At 44.2% G+C, this 22964-nt stretch overlaps 1 long non-coding RNA gene across 9 annotated transcripts; it reads left to right on the top strand.

The window, feature by feature from the left end:
* The first annotated feature begins 11042 nt into the window (after positions 1-11042).
* On the top strand, positions 11043-15929 carry LOC125519757. 9 transcript variants are annotated; one of them, XR_007288303.1, is made up of 6 exons: positions 11043-11662; positions 12626-13021; positions 13110-14620; positions 14754-14804; positions 14873-15532; positions 15606-15929. It is a non-coding gene; the product is annotated as an uncharacterized LOC125519757 (long non-coding RNA). The 9 variants fall into 9 exon arrangements; XR_007288308.1 differs by adding an exon at positions 11843-12518 and having other exon boundaries at positions 12626-12815; positions 12935-13021; positions 13110-15532; XR_007288307.1 differs by having other exon boundaries at positions 12935-13021; positions 13110-13211; positions 14158-15532.
* Positions 15930-22964: the final 7035 nt, after the last annotated feature.

Here is a 22964-nt window from a genome sequence, read left to right as displayed (position 1 = left end):
TTGCAAAAAGAAAGAATCAGCTGGTTCCCATGTATCTCAAGGAAAATCAACGGAAAAAGCTCTCAACAGCAAACATGGTAACAACCCTTTCCTCCATGACAAAATCTCAAAGTATGCGTTCTATTAAATTACTTTATATTAAACTGTCATCTAAGCAACAAGTATTTTGTACGCAGATATTCATTCCAATGGAGAAGGATGACCGCTATGTACTATATGTGCTGGACAAATACAAAAACAAAGTTCACATTATTGATCCTCGAGAAACGACTCTCGAGGAATTTGAGAAAGAAAAGATAGACGTAGATAAATTGGATGAAAAAGAAGCAAGTCGAGTTCTTCAGGAAAATGAAGATGCGGAAAAAGAAAGAGAAAGACAGTTTCAGGAATATCATGTTCATAAGATGGCAATCGTAAGCATTTATACATAACAATTTTTTCAGCTTTACAAGTTGCAATATAAAAACAATTAATTACAAAATGCAATATTCCCAGGTACCTAGGTTTAAAGAATTCTTCAACACCATACTAGGACAAACAATGACTCCCATGCGTACAAGATGGCAGATTCATACCGTGCAAGATGTTCCAGTGGTAGAAAAGGGAGAATCAACATTTGCTGTTTTAAAGCTTGCATTCATCTACAATGGTGAAAAGTCTGTCCAAGACCTGGAAGATTTGACAGTAAGTTTATATAGATTTACTTATAAACAACTTATATGCACAAACTCTAATAATATACTTCTCTTCTCGGCAAAATTTCATAGGATGAGGTCGAAGATTGGAGGGCAGAGGCAATGTACATTCTCTTAAGTAGCGAGATGAATCAAGTCAAAGCTAGTGAAATGGGTGATGAGATTAGCAAGATCTTGATCAAAAATGAAGACTAAAACTTTTGATTTAGCCCGCGAGGCTAATTCTATCTAGACGTGACAATTTTTTTATCAATAACTCACATTTCTATGTAATGTAGTTAGAAATTGCGTGTTCATGTTGAAAAGAGAAGTATTTCGACAACAATGACTCTTACATCATCAGAGAGTGCCAGTAAACTATAAACAACAATGCCTCTTCTTACTTGTACGACAACACTTACTCCCAAAATGATCCCTTACACATGACTCTGGGGACCACCCTCCCGTGCCTCCAGAGGTGACAAGGCCTTTGTGCCACCAAACCCTGGGTCACCATGCACCCGGGCAATATCCACACACACACACATACCATTACGCGTTACTCTGGAAACCACCCTCCCGTGCCTCCAGAGGTGAAATGGCCTTTGTGCCACCAAACCCTGGGTCACCATGCCTCCGGGCAATATCCACACACACACATAGCCTTACGCGTGACTCTGGAGACCACCCTCCCGTGGCTCCAGAGGTGAAATGGCCTTTGTGCCACCAAACACTGGGTCACCATGCCTCCGGGCAATATCCACACACACACATAGCCTTACGCGTGACTCTGGAGACCACCCTCACGTGGCTCCAAAGGTGAAATGGCCTTTGTGCCACCAAACACTAGGTCACCATGCCTCCGGGCAATATCCACACACACATAGCCTTACGCGTGACTCTGGAGACCATCCTCCCATGCCTCCAGAGGTGAAATGGCCTTTGCGCCACCAAACCCTGGGTCACCATGCCTGCGGGCAATATTCACACACACACACACACATAGCCTTACGCGTGACTCTGGAGACCACCCTCCCGTGGCTCCAGAGGTGAAATGGCCTTTGTGCCACCAAACCCTGGGTCACCATGCCTCCGGGCAATATCCACACACACACATACCAAGAACGCCTCAACCGTGGGTAGCTCCTACGACACGTGACTTCACATGCATCAAACCCGTGCCTCCGCAGGCAACATACCAATGCCTTCGTAGTATACACACATGTGAATGCACACACAAACCTAGCTCATAAATAGACGTGACTGCAATTACTTCAAACTTGTGCCTTCAGCACAATGTTCAGCACAAACTTCAGCACATGCTTCAAACACATGCTTCAAACCCGTGCCTTCAGCACAACCTGCTATATAAAAATTAAACACGCGCCGCACGAACCAGCACGCCGCACGACCAACACGCCGCAAGACCAACACACACTTCGGCCTATGCCCCCCTTCAAGATGTTTATGAAAATTAAACGAGCCGAAGGCGAGCCGGAGGTTCCCTCGCGCCGGAGGCGCCGTGTCACACGACGACGTACAACGCGCCGCACGACCAACACACACTTCGACCTATGCCCCCCTTCAAGATGTTTATGAAAATTAAACGAGCCGAAGGCGAGCCAGAGGTTTACTCGCACCGGAGGCGCCATGCCACACGACGACGTACAACACGCCGCACGAACCAGCACGCCGCACGACCAACACACACTTCGACCTATGCCCCCCCTTCAAGATGTTTATGAAAATTAAACGAGCGGAAGGCAAGCTGGAGGTTCCCTCGCACCGGAGGCGCCGTGCCACACGACGACGTACAACGCGCCGCACGAACCAGCACACACTTCGACCTATGCCCCCCCTTCAAGATGTTTATGAAAATTAAATGAGCCGAAGGCGAGCCGGAGGTTCCCTCACGCCGGAGGTGTCGTGCCACACGACGACGTACAACGCGTCGCACGAACCAACACACACTTCGACCTATGCCCCCCCTTCAAGATGTTTATGAAAATTAAACGAGCCGAAGGTGAGCCGGAGGTTCCCTTGCGCCAGAGGCGCCGTGCCACACGACGACGTACAACGCGCCGCATGAACCGACACACACTTCGACCTATGCCACCCCTTCAAGATGTTTATGAAAATTAAACGAGCCGAAGGCGAGCCGGAGATTCACTCGCGCCGGAGGCGTCGTGCCACATGACGATGTACAACGCGCCACGCGATTGAATGATTCTGGAGACTGCTTTTTTACATTAAAAAGTTTCTTTTTTTCTTTACTTGAAAGGTGACATTTGATAGTGTTGGTAGTCCCCGCCCGTAACTACCCCATAAAACTCCATTACCCAGAAATATAATGGGAACAAAAAGGGAAAGGGGAAAGGGAAAAAGGGAACCAACCGCGTGAACCGGTATTTTTTTGTGTTTTCGCGGGGAAAGGGAAAATGGAAAATTCAGGTAGTTCGAGGGTCAAACTGCAAAACGCACCAAACCACAAACCGGAAAGGGAAAACCGGGAACCAACCGCGCAACTGGTTTTCCCTTGCGGGAGTGCTCCATGCGCGACACTTGTCACGCGCGGAGCGCTCCGAAGGAGCGCTCGTTAACTAGTTGCTCCCACCTTTTTTCGCGAACTGCCAAAGACTTATGCGGGCCGGGATTTTGCGGGGTCTGCTAGAGATGCTCTAACTTGTATTGTCTCATCTAAGTAGATACAAGTCTACCGCGTCCTTCACTTTTTTATTTGTTTGTTTGTGAAGCTGCCGCACTAGCTCGTTTGTTGTTGACGAAAAAAATCACGTCAGAAGGGCTCGCGCGGACGCGGACTTGTCTGGCGACTGCCAGAGAGCCACCCACGATTAGCTAGGTTCTCATGTTGAGAATAGCTTGGTTAATTCAAGTGTGCATACAACAAGGACTGTCTATTCAACAATCAACTGATTTGTACTTGGTTATCACTCAAATTCTCCAACCAATAAATTGTTGACAGCTATATGTCTGTTTTTCTTGAAGAAAATGGGTCGGGCTGCATATGTGATCCATCAAGCGACTAACATCGAGAAAAGGTTGAACCGATCGCCCCTACTATCCTTTCCTTGACCCGTCAAAAGCACCTGATAGGAAAAATCTTCATCTCCTCCATTGCACTCTGCTTTTGGTCACCTCTGTTTTGAGAGACTACATTAGGTCCAGAATAGAAAACAAAGCAGAAAAGACAAGTCACTAATTCGTGAGAGTACAAAAAGATCAGGGGACTGAACTTAGTGGTGACATTAAATCAACAGTGAAAAACACTAGGAGAAATAACTCAAGCATGCATGACATGTATGAAATCCCAACTGATGTACTGACATTACTGTCACTAGATAACACTAGAGCATGATCAGACAAGATGAACACTATGGAGATAAATACTGCCATCATACCAAATTAAACAGTAGAGCATGATCAGACATGATGAACACTGCCACTGTTAATTTAGACAACAATTCAGTAGATACAGAAAAGAACACATTTAGGGAACATCAAAAAATTCAGGAGCACCGCCACTATTTCAGGAGCACTACCACTATTGCAAAGAAAATTGTACAGTAATAATTTCCTTTTTTGCAATTGTACTGACATTACTTCAAAACTCTAAATGGCAGGTGCAAAGCAAGCAGAAAGCAATGACTGAAGAAGATCTACTGTTAATGTCACATGAAGATCTCATACTAAATGAGTTATAAAATGCCCATAAATAACAAACAAAAATACTGGGAAAATCTTTATATGCCTGAGAAGTTGATAAATTGAAATGAATTACTGCATGAATCATTCTCATTTACTGCACTCCTACAATCAGACATCATATACAAGGTAACAAAAAAGAGCAACAACCTATAAAAATTTGCTCTGGATAATACCTGAATTTGAAACAGCATGAGGAAAAAAAATAAAACTATCTTGTTGCTTGCAGATACACTCGGCAGGAGGACCTGCAAACATGAATAACCAAAATGATGGAATCTTCAGCAAACAAGCAGAAATCAGCCACAAACTCATTAGAAGACACAAGAGTATGTTATCTGAAACAAATACGCAGTTTAGGGTATCGAAAGATAAGAGAATAACAAAGTATATTTTGACTTACTCAACAGGCATGGCAAGAAATGCATGAAGACGATCGAGCAGACCAAGAGGCAGCAATGAAAGCTAATCCTTGGGAGGCGGCCCTGTTTGAGAACATGAACATACAACAGGTAAGCAAACTAAAAAAATGATGTGATCCAAGTATACATATTGTATATTGGAAAATGTTGGAAAATTAAATCTCACTACCGGAGAGTAAAAATGCAGTTGAATGATGATCCTGAATGTACAGCTACAACAAGGAGTGACAGGAACCAAAGCAATCAAGAAGAAAGGGGAGAAACAGAGGACTTCCGTCAACAACCTGAAAGCAATGCCTTCCTTGGAGAAGATGATTTATTTCTTGATGAAGATGACATTGAAAAGTTCCTACAAAATGAAGAAGGCACAACATTCGAGGGTAATTTGAGGCACACTAGAAAGAAAAAGGGGGATACCCCAGCAAAAAAACACTTACAACATTCCTTCTGCCAGCTGATGATAATTTTCTCTTCAGGTACTTGACTTTCTGATCAAAAAAGAAAAAACATAAATCATCAAACCAACATATGAAACAAATATGGATTAAAAACATCAAACTCTTCATCATCACCAGAAACATGAAAAAATGGCTTACATTATTCACACAAAAATTGTAAAGTGCTTTATCAAACTCTTCATCATCACCAGAACAACCCTGCAAAAGGAAAAAAAATCAGAAAACAAGAAGAAAAATTAATAAGAAAGAAAATAGAAAAGAAAATGAAAATGAAAAGAAGATAAGAAGATAAATAATAACTACCAAAGACATAGCATTAGAACCATTATCAGCAAAATCATTAGGCACATAAGGTTCTTTCAAAGAATCAACATTCTCGACTGAAGAAACTAGGGGAACATCCTTGCGACAGACTTTCTGCAGTCTACCCATTGAGATACTACCTGAAAAACAATAGAGAGAAAAAATGGGCCTCAAAATATAGAAATGCAAATAGTGAGCTGAGGGAAAAATACACTGTAAGAAAAATGGGTAAAATTACAATGTACAAATGCATAAAGCACAGGGTGACTAGCACACAAATTACCCATTTTTCATACGGGTGAAGTTACAGTGTAAAACACATCAGATTACAGTGTAATTAGCATAAAAATTACATAGTTATTATGGGTAAAAAATATTGATCAAAAGCACAACAGATTACACTGCAAAGGCAACAGGCTTCCGAATTGGATGCGGGCGACAAAACAACCTTAAGCAGAAAATGTGATGTAAAGATATTTTACAAGCCTCACGTCACTAGATACAATAGTGATGGTGATATTGAACAAACTAGGAAGAAAAAATCCCAGAGATGGTGATATTGAACAAACTAGGAAAAAAAATCCCATAGTTGTTAGCAGAACCAAAATTGACAGACAAATTCCCAAAGAACTTCTGAAGTGGTAGTTCACATAATCAAGAGCATTTACTGCCAAACATATGGCCAGTTTACCGAATCTTACTCGCGGATCAAGCATCTGCCACCACACATGAGTGGTCAAAAGCACCATAGGTTTCACAAAATCAAGACTGGACAATCTTATCCATCGACTCCTTGGTAAGGTTTAGAAAATAGACAAACAGAAGTCATGGGATCATTCAGATTTCAACAAAACATCAAGACTACGGGGCCGCACAACAAACAGGGTGATCTGCGAGGCCACTTATGCATAAAGCACATGGTGACTAGCATACAAATTATACAATAAAATACGGGAGAAATTACATTGTAAAAATGCATCAGATATAGTGTAACTAGCATACAAATTACATCGTTATTATGGGTAAAAATATTGTGCGAAAGCGCAACAAATTACAGTGTAAAATATGGGCAAAATTAAACTGTAAAAAGGGGCATCGGACTACAGTGTAAAAATCGGTCGAACTACACAGTAAATCATGGGATATGACACTATAATTTCACAGAAATTATTGGTCAAATTACTATGTAATTTACAGTATAACTACCGCCCAAACTACACAGTAATTATCGGTGAAAATACTATGTGAAGCACAACAGGGTAGCTACATGAAGAGACTGTAGGGGGAAATGATAGAAAGACAAGCTAACCCCACAGTAATTAGAGGGAAAAAGGTTGCACAATGATAAGGTTCAGGCTATAAGACGAGAAACGCTGAAACACTTAGAAGCAAAAACATGCTGCAGTGAGGCTCTATATAGGAGCTGTAGATCAACTCTGAAAAAATCTCAGCTACACTAATACTAAGCGCGTATCACTGAACTCAATCCTTCAATGTTTAACATCTACTGGACCCACCCCTCAAAACTAAACCCTACCACACCTACCTCCACATCAACACCAAGAGAAATCTAGTGTTCTACGCCCACCTTCACATCAAACAGCCACAACACTGCCTCCAACAGAATATCCTACAGGATCCTAACTGGGAGGGATTTCGCCTCCGTCCACAGCAGGAAAAGGAAGACACAACGGACTACGCATGGCACGCTGCAACCTCCTACGGCACAACCACGGCGGACTACAAACACTACGACAAAAAAACTTCACGGATCCACAAAATCCCCTAGATCTGTGACTACATGGCCACGAAACCACGGGAAAAACGCGAGAGACAAGGACAACTAACCAGGGCAGCCGGCGGACGAAGAGAAGAGGGAGAAGAAATCAAAATCTTGCGGTGGATGAGCTCAGAATCGCCATGAACAGAAGTAATCGCCTCCGCCTCCTCCGTCGCTGGAGCTCTCTCCCCCTGCCTTATCGAAATGAGAAAGGGGAACGACACCCCGCTCCTACATTCAAAAATGACAAAAGCCAACAGTAAACCGGCTGGGGAGAGCGGGGCCGAGGAAAACAGGTTAAAAGCAGAAAACCGCGCCCGGTAAGAAAACCAACCCGAAAACCAACAAGAAGCAAGACAGGACTGGGCGCGAATCTCAGCGTGAGATTGAACGGACACAAAATTGAATGAAGGCGAATTGAAAAACAGTCGACTGAAAAATAGCAAATCCGTACAATAATTACCCTGGTGCATGCATGCACTCTTCACATGTAAGAAAAGGCCAGCCTCCTATCTGACCCGCACGTATCTTTTTTTCTTGTGAGTACCCTCAAGCTTGTCCCTAAATGGCTAAATCAACGCCCTTTAGGCCAGCTTACCTCATCCGCGAACATGAAAAATGTTTGTGAATTTTAAAATGTTTACATGTTTGATTTTTTTTTCAAACTCACCCTCAACTTGAAAAATTTCACATATTTGTTTTTAATTGGATTTCTTAAAAAATGAACGGAAATTCAGGAATAACAAAATTTAGAAAATATTTACAAATTAGCAAACAATCATGAATTACAAAATAATGATTTAAAAAATGTTAAAGGACTGAGAAATGTTCATAATAAAAGTTTGAAAATGTTTATGAATTAAAAAACTTTCAGACTAGTTGCAGGTTGAGGGTGGACTTGCAATTGAGAGAGAAAAAATTCAGGCCCAGTTGTGAGTCAATGATGAACTTGAGACTGAGGAAAAAAATAGTTGAGGTCCTGTTGCAAGTCGAAGACGGACTTGCAACTTGGACATAAAAAAGGTAAGGGCCCGGTTGCTAGGTGGGTTTGACTCTACAACTAAGGCAAAAAAAATGGTCTAGGTTCGGTCGAGCCGACTTGCGAGTCAATAGTGGACTTGCAACTGAGACCTAAATAATTCAGCTCAGTTACGATTCGATGGTGGGCTTACAATTAAGGAAAAAGGGAAGGCCCATTTGCAAGACGAGTGTTGAGGGTGGACTTGCAACTTGAACAAAAATGGGTTGGGCCCTAGTTGCATATCGGGCATGGAGTTATAACTCGGATAAATCGCTCACCCCAGTTGCAGGTTGATGTGAACTTTTAATTGCATCCGAAAAAACTTGGAGGCCAATTGCAAGTGAGTAGTGAACATGCAATTGGCACTAAGAATGAAAAAATTGATGACGTAAAAGCAAAAACGAAGATGGGCTTGTAACCAAGGCAACAAATAACAAAGCTCAAAAAGCATCATTGCAAGTAGGGGGTGGCCTTGCAACTAGGAGGGTGGACTTGCAAACCAAGGCAAAAAAACTGTGAGCCCATTTACAAGTCGAGTGTGGACTTGCAACTCTCATGCCCAGTTCCAAGTGGAGGGTGGACTTGCAACTGAGACAACTACATAAAACTATGAGACCGGCTACAACTCAATGGCGGACTTGCAACTGGGACAACTATGAGCCTGGTTGCGAGTGGAGGGTGAAAAACGAACTACATTCCCAGTTGCAAGTCATGGGTGTACCTGCAACTGGGATGGAAAACAAACTACGGACCTATTTGCGAGTCGAGTGTGGACTTGGAAATGGGATAACTACACAAAAGGATTGGGCTCAGTTGCAATTGTCAAGGGCGAACTTGCAACGGGGACAAAAAAAGGTCATGCCAAGTTGCAAGTTGAGGGTGACTTGCAACTAAAGACAAAAAAGGACCGAGGCCTAGGTCGAGCCCAGTTGCGAGTCGATGGTGGACTTGCAACGGTGACAAAAAACCCAGGGCCAGTTGCGAGTCTAGGCTGGACTTGCAACTAGGACAAAAAAAATCGAGCGCAGTTGCGAGTTGAGAGTGGACTTGCAACTGAAGCAGAAAAAAGGTCAGGACCAGATTGAGTTGATCGTGTTTGGTGATGGACATACAACTGACATAGGCACTTCCGCAAAAACTCTGACAGTAGCAAAAGAAATAGACACTATTACAAGCCCCCCAGTTACGAGTCAAGGGTGGACTTGCAACTGGGACAAACTGGAACTACAAAAAAGGCCCTTATTGTGAGTCGATTGTTGACTTTCAAATGGGCAACTACAAGAACTACAAGCCTCCCAATTGCAAGTCAATGGTGTACTTGCAATTAACTGGGGCAACTACACAACTACAAGCCCCAGTTGCGAGTCGATGGCTGAGTTGCAACTGAGGCAACTACACCTACTATAAGCCCCTAGTTGTAAGTCAGGGGTGGACTTGCAATTAGGGGAACCACACAACTACGAGCCTCCTGATTGCGAGTTAGTGGTGGGCTAGCAACTGGGACACCTACAATTAAAAAAATCCCAGACCAAGTCGATGTGTGGACTTGCAACAGTGGAAACTATACTACTATAAACTCCTAGTTGTGAGTTGAGGGTGAACTTGCAACTGGGGAAAATTACAACTACAAAAAAGCTCCAGGTATGAATCAATGATGTAGTTGCAATTGGGCCAACTGCAAATACAAAAAGACCTAGTTCCATGTCGATGTGTGGACTTGCAATAGAGGAAACTACACTACTACAAAATAGACCCAGTTGTGAGTCGATGTGTGGACTTGCAACAGGAGCAACTACACTACTACAAGCCCCCAATTGTGAGTCGAGGATGGACTTGCAACTAGGGAAACCTACAACTATAACAAAAGCCCCCCCCCCTAGTTGCGAGTTGGTAGTGAACTTGTAACTGGGAAACTACAACTACAAAAAAAGTACCGAGTTGCGAGTTGAGGGTGGACTTGCAACATGGGTAACTACACGACTACAAAGCCCCTAGATGCGGTGGACTTGCATCTAGGGAAACTACAACTACAAAAAATCCCTAGTTGCGAGTCGAGTGTGGACTTATAATTGTGGCAACTACACTACTACAAAGCCCCCAGTTGCGAGTCGATGATGGACATAGAACTAGTGTAAATTACAAATACAAAATTCCACTAGTTGCGAGTTGGTGGTGGACTTGTAACTGCGTTATATACAACTAAAAAAACCCTACTTGCGAGTCGCAGGTCAGGTTCTCTAGTTACGTGTCAAGGATGTACTTGCAACTGAGACGAAAAAAGGGTCAAGCCCAATTGCATGTCGAGGATGGACTTGCAACTATGATAAAAAATAGGTTGGCCTCAGTTATGTATCAATGATGGACTTGCAACTCAGGAAAATTGGTTGAGCCCCCTAGTTATGTGTCGAGATGAATTTGCAACTTAGGTAAAAAATTATGGTCAGATCTCCAGTTACAAGTCTGTGGTGAATTTGCAACTAAGAAAGAATTGGTTGGACTCTAGTTGCATGTCGTGGTTGACTTGCAATAAAGCACGGATTGAGTCTCCGGATTCACCGTCGCGGCGTTTTTGCAAAACACTCCCTCAAGTTTCTGGTAATTAACCCGCGCTCCAGATTTAAGTTAGTAGTAATAAGTAAAAAAACAATTCGTTCTCACCCGAACGGACGGACGCAACGCCCGGTCTCCGCCTGCCCTAATCGCGACTCCAGGCCGTCGTCCCCAACACACCATGAGGACGAAGATGGCGGCGGCGCTGGTCCGGGCCTCCGGGGGAATCGGACCTCCTACGCCTGCCCGATCCTCCTACTTCTCCTCGCGCTGCTCCTCGCTGTCCCCGCTCACGGCCATCTCCAACGCCTCCTCCCACGCCTATGCCTTCGCGGGCCGTCAGCCGGTGCCCGCCCCGGATCCCACCTTCTTCGACGATGTCGTCGACGCCATCATCGACAAGTACGGCTGGGACCCCGACGCCGAGGTCCGGGTTTGGCCGCTCGACACCGAGGGCGCGCTCGTCGACGCCGTGCAGTGCTACGAGTTCCCCGCCCGCATGGGGCCCCGCGGTCGCGCTGGCGTGGGCCTCCGACGGGGCCGTCGACTGGAGCCGCCCCGACGCCCCCGCGGTGGAGGAGGTGGTCGGGCCCGACAGAGTCGACTTCGTGACCGGCGATGGCGACCTGGCGTTCGGCTCCGGCGTTAGGGTCCGTGACATGGTAGGGCCGTTCGAGCTGGTGGTCTGCGATGGCGCTGGCAGGGGCCGCGCAGAGCTCTAGTTGCCGTCGGTGAGTGCTGTTTGACTTTTATCTTTGTTGCTTCAGTTTTTTTGCTTCTGCTTGCTTGCTTGCTATGCTCTTGAAGTTGTGTGGCCTGTAAGATGAAGCAGTTACTACAATTGGTGAATGGTCTAGCTGCTGCTTATCCCTTTTCTGTTTCTGACTTTGAATTGATTGCGTTTATTGTAGTGTCTGCACCACCGCCCGTTGATTAGAATGCATGTTCCGGCAGTCCACGCATCAATCACTGGCAAATTAAAAAGGCATGTACGCACTAAACAGAAATTCTGTGTAGATGATTCTTGTATATGGCAGTGGCACACGCGCTAGTTGATGAAGCCGCTGGGCCGGAAGGCCCTCTCATTGCCATGCTAATGAGTATCACGACGAACATGTCCCCCACCTCAATGCCTCCCTGTCGGCGGTGAGGTCTGGCCGGATCTGTACAACCCGCAATATTAGTAAAGAAAAAGAATAGCTTGATTGTTCTATGACTCTGTCGTGGATAGGTAATTTGCATCAGAGGTTTATAGGATCTCCGCCATTAGTTTCCCATTAGAAAATTGAGTTACTAAATTAAGGAAGATGTCCAAAGAGAGGTAATCGATGGCATGATATGCATCAGAAGATCCTCATCACTTAAGTAGTACTCCACCAGTCCACCTACAGTTTTGGAACATATAAAAACGGCATCAAAGTGCTACCTGGCACCAAATAAAGAGTTCAGGTCAGGGTGTTATACTGCAGCTAAGCAGTATAGTCTGAATTTCTAAGTTTGAGGAGTATTTCAGTGTTTCTAAAGAAAGGGACAAGGATCAGGGCTATAATATTGTTGAAAGACTCAGAGACATGTACCATGAATTGGGTACAGTATGCTTTCTACCCATCTTTTCCTTATATTGACTAAACCTTAGTAAATAACTATTTCCAGTTTTCTCATGTAACCTGAACTGCTGCTGGTTTAAATTTTAGTTCCGCAAGCTGCGACACACATGGTCTGCCTCCGTGTCGTCCTACCTGCTTCAGGGCCCTCTACTTCTTCCCCCAAGATTGCCATTATGATTAACAAATCTGACGAGAGCAATTTAATTGGTGACACATCATATTTATTCTGCAACTGCATGTGAATTCTCATCTTGCGCCTACCTCTTTTGCTTACCAGGTTGCAAAATTTCATTAACTTATTTGTCGAAGTATCCTGCAAAATCATTTCTCTTATGGGAATTAGCCTATTGTATTGATCTAACAAGGTCCACTTCAACCTACGTAACAATTATGCAGTGAAGATGGAGAGCTTTATGCAAAAAAAGAAAGAAAAAAAAACTAGCACATGATCTATGGAGAATAATTTTGACAGCAACTCCAACTGTAAGATTGCTGAAGTTATTTCTATGAAAGTTTGTAAGTTTTCTTGATATCTATGTACACTGACATATATCGCAATTAATGTTGGCAGATGCAATGGAGTACACTTGATGCAATCAATTCTGGTGTGTGTGTGTGTGTGTGATGCAATGACGTATGAATAACAACAGAAAAATATGCCTGAGGAGTATGGGTATGTAGTAACATTTCTCTGTTATTTTCGGAACAACTTGGAATATCTTATTGGTAGTTTATATACAAAGTCATTTTGATAATTATCATGCTGCAAACCTACATAGTTTTCTATATTAATCATGTCATGCTAAAATATAAAAGTTATAGCTTCAATAAATTGATAAAATACAGATTTGGGATTTACATATTTATTGAATATATATTTACATATGAATACGTCGTTACGGTCGGACTCTAGCGAGCAGCAGTGGTTGTTATACCCCACCAGGTAACTTGCTACTGTTGGTGAAACTCTCTTGTGCAGAAACGCCGATCTTGAAATCTTGATCCTACTTATAGGCCGTATTGCAAGCAATGTACTCATGTTTTACTGAACATGTAGGTAACATGAAATTTTGATCTTCTCCCATCACTGAAAGTTGTGTTTTAAACTTGCAAAAGCATTGCTAAGCCTATTCAATCATTTCTATTTTACCCTAGATTTCACTCCATACCATAATTGAGATACAAATGGGCGTTACTGATGTCGAGGAGAAGAGTTAGAAGCTCTTGGATTGAGAATCTGAGATTTATATAGGTTCAGTAGAACAAAAAGTTTCGGATTCACTACTCCAGATACAACGGGAGACCTCTGATGTCATAGTTGGCACGGACATTTAGCAATAAATTTGTGCCTGCCTGAACATTATTACTATTAAACTATGAATAATGATTTTTGCAACTGTAGGAGAATTTCTTTGCCGCATCACAAGAAAAACAATTTGAAACAGAAAAGTGTACTGAACCTTCTAATTATTGTATGAACTTGCTTCACTTAATTTAAGAAGTACACATACTGCTAGCATTTGCATCACACCGGGCAGCCTATTATCGAGAGATCTGACTTCATCAGGATTGCGGGTTCGTGACTTAATCCTGATTGGGTATGCTGGCTGCCCGTACAGGATTAACGTGCCCTATATGCGGCGACCCGCGGCTACTCCTCCCAGCCCCGGATATGCTCTTCCGCCACCTGCGACCCGTAGCTCCAATGATCCACGACAAGGGATGACGACCAACTCGGCTGGCCCTACCTCGTGCAGCTCCCTCTAAGGCTGCAGCAGCCTTCGCACGAGGCCACTACGGTGCCACCTATGTTGTCCTGAAGTTCCCTTAGATTCGACAGTTTCAGTTTCATCAGTTTTGTCAGATTTAGTTTCATCAGATTCAGAAAATTCAGTTCATCAGTTTCATCAAAGTTTCAGTTGTCAGTTAATTTGTCAGGCACGTTGGCACTCGCGCACGTCGTCCGCTTCCTCACATCACTCGCTCACATAGCCCACCTGCCGATCCAAACAACAGCTTGGTCAGGGATCGGACTGGACCAGACGGTGTCCACCATGACCTCAAGGCGATGCCCGAGTCCAAGTGCGTATAAGTTACACCAGCCTTTGATTTATATATCCACCGTCCACTGATCAGTGACCTGAAAAGGTTGGGCGCTCTGAGCTAGCACATAAGCTGATTGATGAGATGGATTGAAATGCTTTTGATTTGTTAGGCCGTCAATATTCCAAACTGAAGTCCAAGGAAGAACGATCAGGAACAGCAGGTAAGAAGACCATGAGTTAGTTGTCTTACAGGCATGCACATGCACAAGGTGCTGATACATAGTTGCAGATTTCCAATGGATGCTGGTATTGTCGGCTGACACCTCCGGGGCTGTACATCATGATGGTTACCAAGACACGACAATGATCTCAATGCTACAAACCTGAATGGAATACCATAACTGCAGACCTGATCACAATGCTACAGACTTGAATGAAATACCATGATTGCAGGCCTTTGCTGATTTGCGTTTTCCATTGATCTTCAGTGCACTAAAGAATAGTGAAATCTTGGCATCTAATTCATTTTGCAGGCTATGCTTTTAACTCAATGAAAATGTGCATTGTTAGTTGACCTTATTGTCTGTTTGTAGCTAATTGGGAGACAAACATGGGCAATGAGCAGCTTTTTTGATGACAGTGCAATCAAGGACTCACATATTCACTGATGAATCTACCTCTATTTGGTACTGTGTATATACCTGAAAATAGTAGCATCGGCTTTGCATATTTATTTTCTGAATCAGCAACACTGTACTAGGTTCTTCATCGGCAATGTACATAGTGATGCTTAACTGCCGGTTTGAATTATTGGATGCATCTGTTGTGAGACATTCATGTGTTGTCATAGTGACTTGCCTGCGCTCATTGTTGATCGCTAAGAAGTGAGTTGGTCCAGAGATTGCAGCTGAGATGGAGCTCAGCAGGACAACTAGACATGCACAGCTTGGTATTAGTCTTATCTAAAATTTTACATATAAGTTCTTTCCTAGATTCAAGTACATTATATCATTATTTTGCAGGTGTTATCCACAGAGGAGATCACATTTCCAGTCCAGTCATAAATTATTATAATTATTTTACTCATGTTCATACTAAATTTGAAACGGGTCAATCCACAAGCTTCTGATCCTCGGTTCATTTTTGAACTATATCCATGTGTTCTATCAAGGATCATTTTGGCACATATGGAAAAGACAAGCAATTTTGTTACCAGAATTATCATATTTGTAAGGTCAATCACCCATGGGTTCTGCACTTCACTAGAAATAATTTGTACCCTTGACCTGATAAGATGTTGTTGTATTATGAATTATTCATAGTATGAGACCAAATTTCTTGTTTTAGTTTCATACAATTTTTTGTTCTTTGATAAATGGAGATTGTCATTGTCTTCCGTTTGCATGCCAGAATTTAGCGGTTCATTGTAATAGTTATTTGGCTTGATATTTATCTATTTAGATGCGTGGGTTCAAGGATATTAATATCCCGTTGCAACGCCTCCTTGGGTGGCAACGTTCTGATGTTGCCGTGCCATGCAGTCAGATGTTTTGAGTTCGGTGTTTAGGTGGACAGGGTAACTAGCACTTTCTTCATAGCGAAACATGGGGGTTGTGCTTGCATATATATTTCTTAGAAAAATTGAGTGCATGCTAAAAAAAATTCTCTTCCGTTGCAACGCACGGGCGTTTGTGCTAGTAAAAATAAAAGAGACGAGCTCCAGTTTGCATGTCGGTGGTTGACTTGCAACTAGAATAAAAAAAGTAAAACGGTGAACCCAGTTAGGAGTACACTTGCAAGAAAGACCAAAATGGTTTGGGCCCAGATGCATGTCGGTGATCAACTTGCAACTAGAACAAGAATAATAAAAAGACAGAAGGTTCTTACATGTTAGGGTTAGACTTGCAAACAAAAAATAAAAACAAGAAATGGGTCGTTGCCCATCATTGTACTGTTTAGAAACTTGGCCGGGTCGCCTCTACTCCCAAGACAAAGAGCAATGGGATAGAGAGAGCCAAGAGACAGAACCAACGAGCTAGCGGTCAACTCATCTCTTCAACTTATACAGACAACTCTTCTCTTCAACTACAACATAGCGAAAAAAGACGATGAAAAACAGCCCAAAAAAGAAAGACGCACGGTATGATGGGACGTAAAATGAACAACAGACGAGCGACACTTGATGCACGGGACAAAACAACCCCGATCAAAGAATTGCATACAATTTATAGGGACAAATCAAATGAACTGAAACTTAGATGAGCCATCACACACATCTATATGAGTAGCAATTTTGATACATGATTTACTATTCCATGGACATGTTGCATAGATGAATACAAATCAAAACAACGAAAAAAATGCATGACCAATCATACGGTATATACACACACAAAGGAGGTGCCTGCACACATCATCTGATATATACACATATTATAGTGTCGCAAGGGGGAGAAAAGAAATGAAAAGAAGACAAAAAAGTATCTAACAAACTGCAACAAACTGCAATGCATCGAGACAATACAACAATAGACAAAAAATTAAAAAAATACAGAAATGAAAGGCATCTCACGCTAGCACACACATGGGCTAGCCTATGCTGGCACGCCGCATGCACATCCTGTGCGGGCTGCGTGAGCGCACCCTATAAATCGCCAGATCGTACAATCAAAGCGAACAAATCGTCAGATCATATGTGCACGAATTTTGAAAACAAAACAAATCCAACAATGAGGAATTTATATGTGAGATAGCTATTTCACATCTAGATGTGAAATAGCAAATCCGCTTATGTTTAAGTTAGAGATTAGGAGTCAGAGATAGGATTGGTTTAAACCATGTACGACTTGTCCCCTACTCCAAGTCTCTCTCTCATATCATACTCTATATATATTCCACACCTGGGTCAGATCAATACAACGACAATATTCATCCATCCTATAATTCTACATGGTATCAGAGCACCGAGCTAGATTCCACACCATGCACATGGCGGACGTCTATCGAACCGACGCATCGAACCTGCATCAAGCTACCGATCTGCAACTACACTGACACCTCCCGTGCCGAACGACATCGAGCAGTACGACTACGCCAGGCTACGAGCCAACATACTTCTTTGACACGACACGACATTGACACCCCGTTGCCATGAGGGACGCCTCCAAGCGACAAATCATCATCAACACGCCGCTGCAGTGTCAAGCCGACACTTCATCGCCAAGGCCTTCATCAACGTGGTCTTCACCAACATCATCGTTGACACACCGCTCGCTGCCTCGTCCACAAGATGGACAACTAGTGTCCTCTGACAGATTTTTCTGCAAGATGCGACCTCGACGACGGCAATGACCGCGCCATGACGATGGCATCGACCGCGTCATCCACGATGGCACGACTACATCGACACAGTGTCACTATAGTGACAACCCTACATTGCCACACGGTTCTGGCAAAACTAATGTGTGCTCGATGGTCTTCCTCTGGTCTTGGCCAAACCGGTGGACTCATCGCCGATGGCACCCTCTCACATCCGCAAGGTGCATCGTCCACGACTTCAGCTCCATCATAACACATTTTTTGCACCTCCGGCTTTGTGTGGCTTCATCATCCACAACGACCACACCATCGACCATAACTACCTCGACCACGGTTACATCACCATGATCGGCTACCTTGACATTGACATTAATGGCTACGTCTACAACAACACATCAGCAACCACTCCAGTCAACAATGTCCACGTCATCACTAGCGTCCACGCCACTCCCGCTGTGACTGCGGGAGGGAATAGAGGAGAAGGCAGGAAGGCACCAAAAGGGGACGCGGTCACCGCCCTCGGCGCCGACCCATTAGAGGCACAGTTGATGATGGTGTAGCGGAGAAGACGATGGAAGTACAAGAGTTCAAATTCAGTCGTGATCGTCCGCTTCATTCCCACTACGACTGAGGGGGAATGTTAGAAGTATAATTATGTTTAAGTTAGAGATTAGGAGTCAGAGATAGGATTGGTTTAAACCATGTACGACTTGTCCCCTACTCCAAGTCTCTCTCTCATATTGTACTTTATATATATTCCACACCTGGGTCAGATCAATACAACAACAATATTCATCCATCCTATAATTTCTACAAGCGCATCTATTTCTGTATACCCACTGGTTTGCAGACCAAAAGGTTTGCACTCACGTAGCAGGATCCCTCGCAAGAGAAACAGCTGCTGCCGTCGCCGCCTAGGGTTCATCCCACGCCGTCATTGTCACCTAGGATTCCTCCCGCGCTGCCATCTCCGCCTCCCTCCTTTCTTTTGTTTGGCAGCTACGTCGACAACTAGCGGAGTAGGGGCCCGACCTCTTCGTTGTTTTCTTAGTGGTAAGGTGACGGCACAATGACATGCTAGAATAAGGTCTTCTTGGTCTCTTCATACCTACGGTTGTCAATGAAAGGGCCTGTGTTTGGAGGGCTGCCCCTACTCACATATTTGTACACTACAAAAAAAGACACATCCGTGACATTTTGGGCCGAACGAATTTTTTTGTCATACTTATGACACTTTTATGAAGATAATTGTGACAAAACCCGGTCATCATAGATGTGGTGGGCTCCTACTTCTATGACAAAAAATCATGACAGAATGGGCTTTTCGTCCTGGGTGGGCCGGAGACGCAACTGCATGACATTCTTTGGGCCGTCCATGATGGAGAAAACCGTGGTAGAAGCGAGGGCGCAGAAAATATCGGGGAGTTCCCGGTACGGTGGGTGGTCGGGGGCTGAGCGATGCGCGTTTCTCTCATACGTACGCGTGTGTGTGCGAGGCGTTGCGCTCTAACTGAACCCGAGCAATCGATCGATGGCTGTTAAATGAACCCGATCGAGCGATTCCTTCGCTGCTGCTGCTAACGGAAGCCGATCGATGCTGCCTCTGGATGAACAGTGAGCGTTGTTGGGGGGTTTGGATGAACAGTTCCCGGTGGCGGTTGGATGAATAGGAACCCGTGGTAGTAGAGGCCGTTGCCGCTGGATGAACAGTACCCCGATGAATCGAGCCGGTGGATGAACAGGACCCCGTGGAGGGCTGGATGAACAGGACCCCGTGGAGGGCTGGTTGAACAGGACCCCATGGAGGGCTGGTTGAACAGTAGCCGATGGAGGGCTGGTTGAACAGCAGCCGGTGGAGGGCTGGATGAACAGTAGCCCGTGGAGTGGTGGTTGAACAGGACCCCGTGGAGAGGGCTGGTTGAATAGTAGCCGGTTGAGGATGGATGAACAGAAGCCCGTGGATGAACAGTCGCAAGTGGAGGTTGGAGGAGGTCGACGGTGGATGAACAGTAGCCCGTGGAGGCTGGAGGAGGTCGACGGTGGAGATAAATAGTATCCCGTGGAGTCCCGTTTTGCGGTACGCCACACCCCTCCCGATGAACATGACCCCCGTTTCGATCGTAGCGCTCTAACACAAGTCTGTTTCCTCCGTTTTGTGGTACGCCACACCCCTCCCGGTCAACAGGACCCCGTTTCGACCGTAGAAGGTCCAACATAAGTCCGTTTCCTCCGTTTTGCGGTACGCCAGACCCCTCCCGATGAACAGGATCCCATTTCGACCGTGGCCGGTCGAACACCAGGCCGTTTCCTCCGTTTTGCGATACGCCAGGCCTCGTTTTCATCGGTTGTTCCATCCAAGCCGGTTGGCTCCCGATGAACAACACGCGTCACGTTGCCTCCCGATGAACACAAGCATTCCGTTGCCTCCCCATGAACACGAGACGACGCAGTTTCTTCGTTCCGACCCAGCCATGTACACATGCCCTGGCCGTACGTATGCGCGAGAAGGCGTTAGAGACCCCGCCCGTATGTACGTACGTGGCCGTATTTTCTTTCTTGCACCCTGGCTGCTGTACGTACGTGTACATGCTACGTGCGCGCCTCTACTATGACATGTGCCCTTCCTTGCACGACCACGGTTCATCGCTGCAGCCTGCAGACAGACGATCGACCAGTATGTACGTACACGTTCGCGACCAGAATGACAACGATACGTACGCTTCGACGCTGTGGGTCCCGACTGTTAGGCATTTCCTTGCGTGCGAAGATGTAGCTGGTGGGTCCTAGCAGTCAGGGGCAAATCATTTTTTCCGTAATATGGACGCACTGATACGTCTCCAACGTATCGATAATTTATGAAGTATTCATGCCAAGTTTACAATAGTTTTATATGATTTTTGTATGATTTCATTAGATCTAACCCGGACTGACGCTGTTTTCAGCAGAACTATCGTGGTGTTGTTTTTGTGCAGAAATAAAAGTTCTCGGAATGCGATGAAAATCAACGGAGAATTTTTCTGGAAACTATAAAAAATACTGGAACAGAAATCTACCGGAGGGGAGCCCCGTGGGCCCCACGAGGGTGGGGGGCGCGCCACTATGCTTCGTGGACTACCCGTGGCCCCCCTGACTTGTTCTCGACGCCAACCTCTCCTATAAATACCCAAACCTCCAGAAATTAACCTAGATCAAAACTTCCGTCGCCGCAAGCCTTTGTAGCCACGAGAAATCAATCTAGGCCCTCTCTGGCACCCTGCCGGAGGGGGCCATCATCACCGGAGGGTATGGAGGAGGATCCCGGAGGGGCCATCATCGCCATGAAGGCCAAGATCCAGAGCGAGAACCTCTCCCCATCCAGGGGGGAGGCCATGGAGGAGGAAGCACAAAGGGGAGAACCTCTCCTCCTCTCTCTTGGTGGCGCCGGAGTGCCATCGGGAGGGGAATCATCGCCGCGGAGATCATCTTTATCAACATCACCATCACCATCACCATCCTCATCTCTTTTACGCGGTCCACTCTCCCGCACCCCGCTATAATCCCTACTTGAACATGGTGCTTTATGCCACATATTATGATCCAATGATGTGTTGCTATCCTATGATGTTTTGAGTAGATATCCTTTGTCTTTGGGTTGATTGATGATCTAGAATGGTATGAGTTGTATGCTTTATTTTGGTGCTGTCCTATTGTGCCCTCCGTATCGCGCAAGCATGAGGGATTCCTGCAGTAGTGTTGCAATACGTTCATGATTCTCTTATAGTGGGTTGCTTGAGTGACAGAAGCATAAACCCGAGTAAGGGGGTTGTTGCGTATGGGATAAAGGGTACTTGATGCTTTCATGCTATGGTTGGGTTTCACCTTAATGATCTTTAGTAGTTTTGGATGCTTGCTAGAGTTCCAATCATAAGTGAATATGATCCAGGAAGAGAATGTATGTTAGCTTATGCTCCCTCATATGAAATTGCAATGACGACCACCGGTCTTGTTAACGATTGCCTAGGATAATTGCGCACACCGACCCATCATTATTCCACACTCGCTATTTATAATATTTAGTAATATATTCTAACTTTATGATAACAACGCCTACTTTTATATTTTAGCTCTCTGATATCATGCAAAGGTATCCTCTTCATACCCACAACATAGTTTTATTTCTCGTTTCTAGTTGGAAGCAAACGTTCGGTGTACATAGAGTCGTATCAGTGGCAGATAGGACTTGAGAGAATATTGATATTACCTTTAGGTCCTTGTGGGTTCGACACTCCATACTTTTCACTTCCACCTTTGGGAATTGCTACGATGATTCCCTGCACTTGGGGATTATCAAGCTCTTTTCTGGCGCCGTTGCCGGGGAGCAATAGCGTGGGGTTGATATTCTCGTGTGTGCTTGTTTTCTTTCTTCACTTAGTAGATTTTGTTTTTCCTTTTTGTTTCTGTTTAGTTGTGGGTGAAATATACAATTTTTTTTAAAATAATGGAAATACAAAAAAATTACTCGCCACTCATACCTAAAAAGTTTTTCAATGTAAAATTTTTCATGGAAGCTTCTCTGAAAACAATTATCCCCTTGTATATATCCATTGTATAATAAAAATAATGTGCCAAGCTTCGGTTTTAGGATGATTAGATTGCTTGTTTACTATGTGCAGTAAAAAACAGAAACTTTGTCTATAACGCGTGATTTTACATTTTTTTACTAGAAAGTCAAATGGGTTCGAAATTTTTTGCACATTACTTATGTACAAATTGTTAAATTGTCATATATTTGTAGAATTTTTTGGAGTTACAGAAGTAGACTAAACTTCCAGATTACTACAGACTGTCCTGTTTTTGACAGATTCATTTTTCTATGTGTTGATCGCTTATTTCGATGAATCTATGGGTAGTATCGGGGGGGTATGAACCATGGTGAAGTTGGAATACAGTATGTATAGTTCTAATATGAAATTGGAATGAGTTTGCAACAGTACCTAAAGGTAGTGATTTGCTTTATTATACTAACGGATCTCACAAAGTTTTTGTTAAAGTTTTGTGTGGATGAAGTGTTCGAAGTACGAGGA

The sequence above is a fragment of the Triticum urartu genome, chromosome 7 (assembly GCF_003073215.2).
Source record: "Triticum urartu cultivar G1812 chromosome 7, Tu2.1, whole genome shotgun sequence".
Classification (NCBI taxonomy): Eukaryota; Viridiplantae; Streptophyta; class Magnoliopsida; order Poales; family Poaceae; genus Triticum; species Triticum urartu.
The sequence above is the reverse complement of the archived record's forward strand: the minus strand, read 5'-3'. Positions and strand labels throughout refer to the sequence as shown.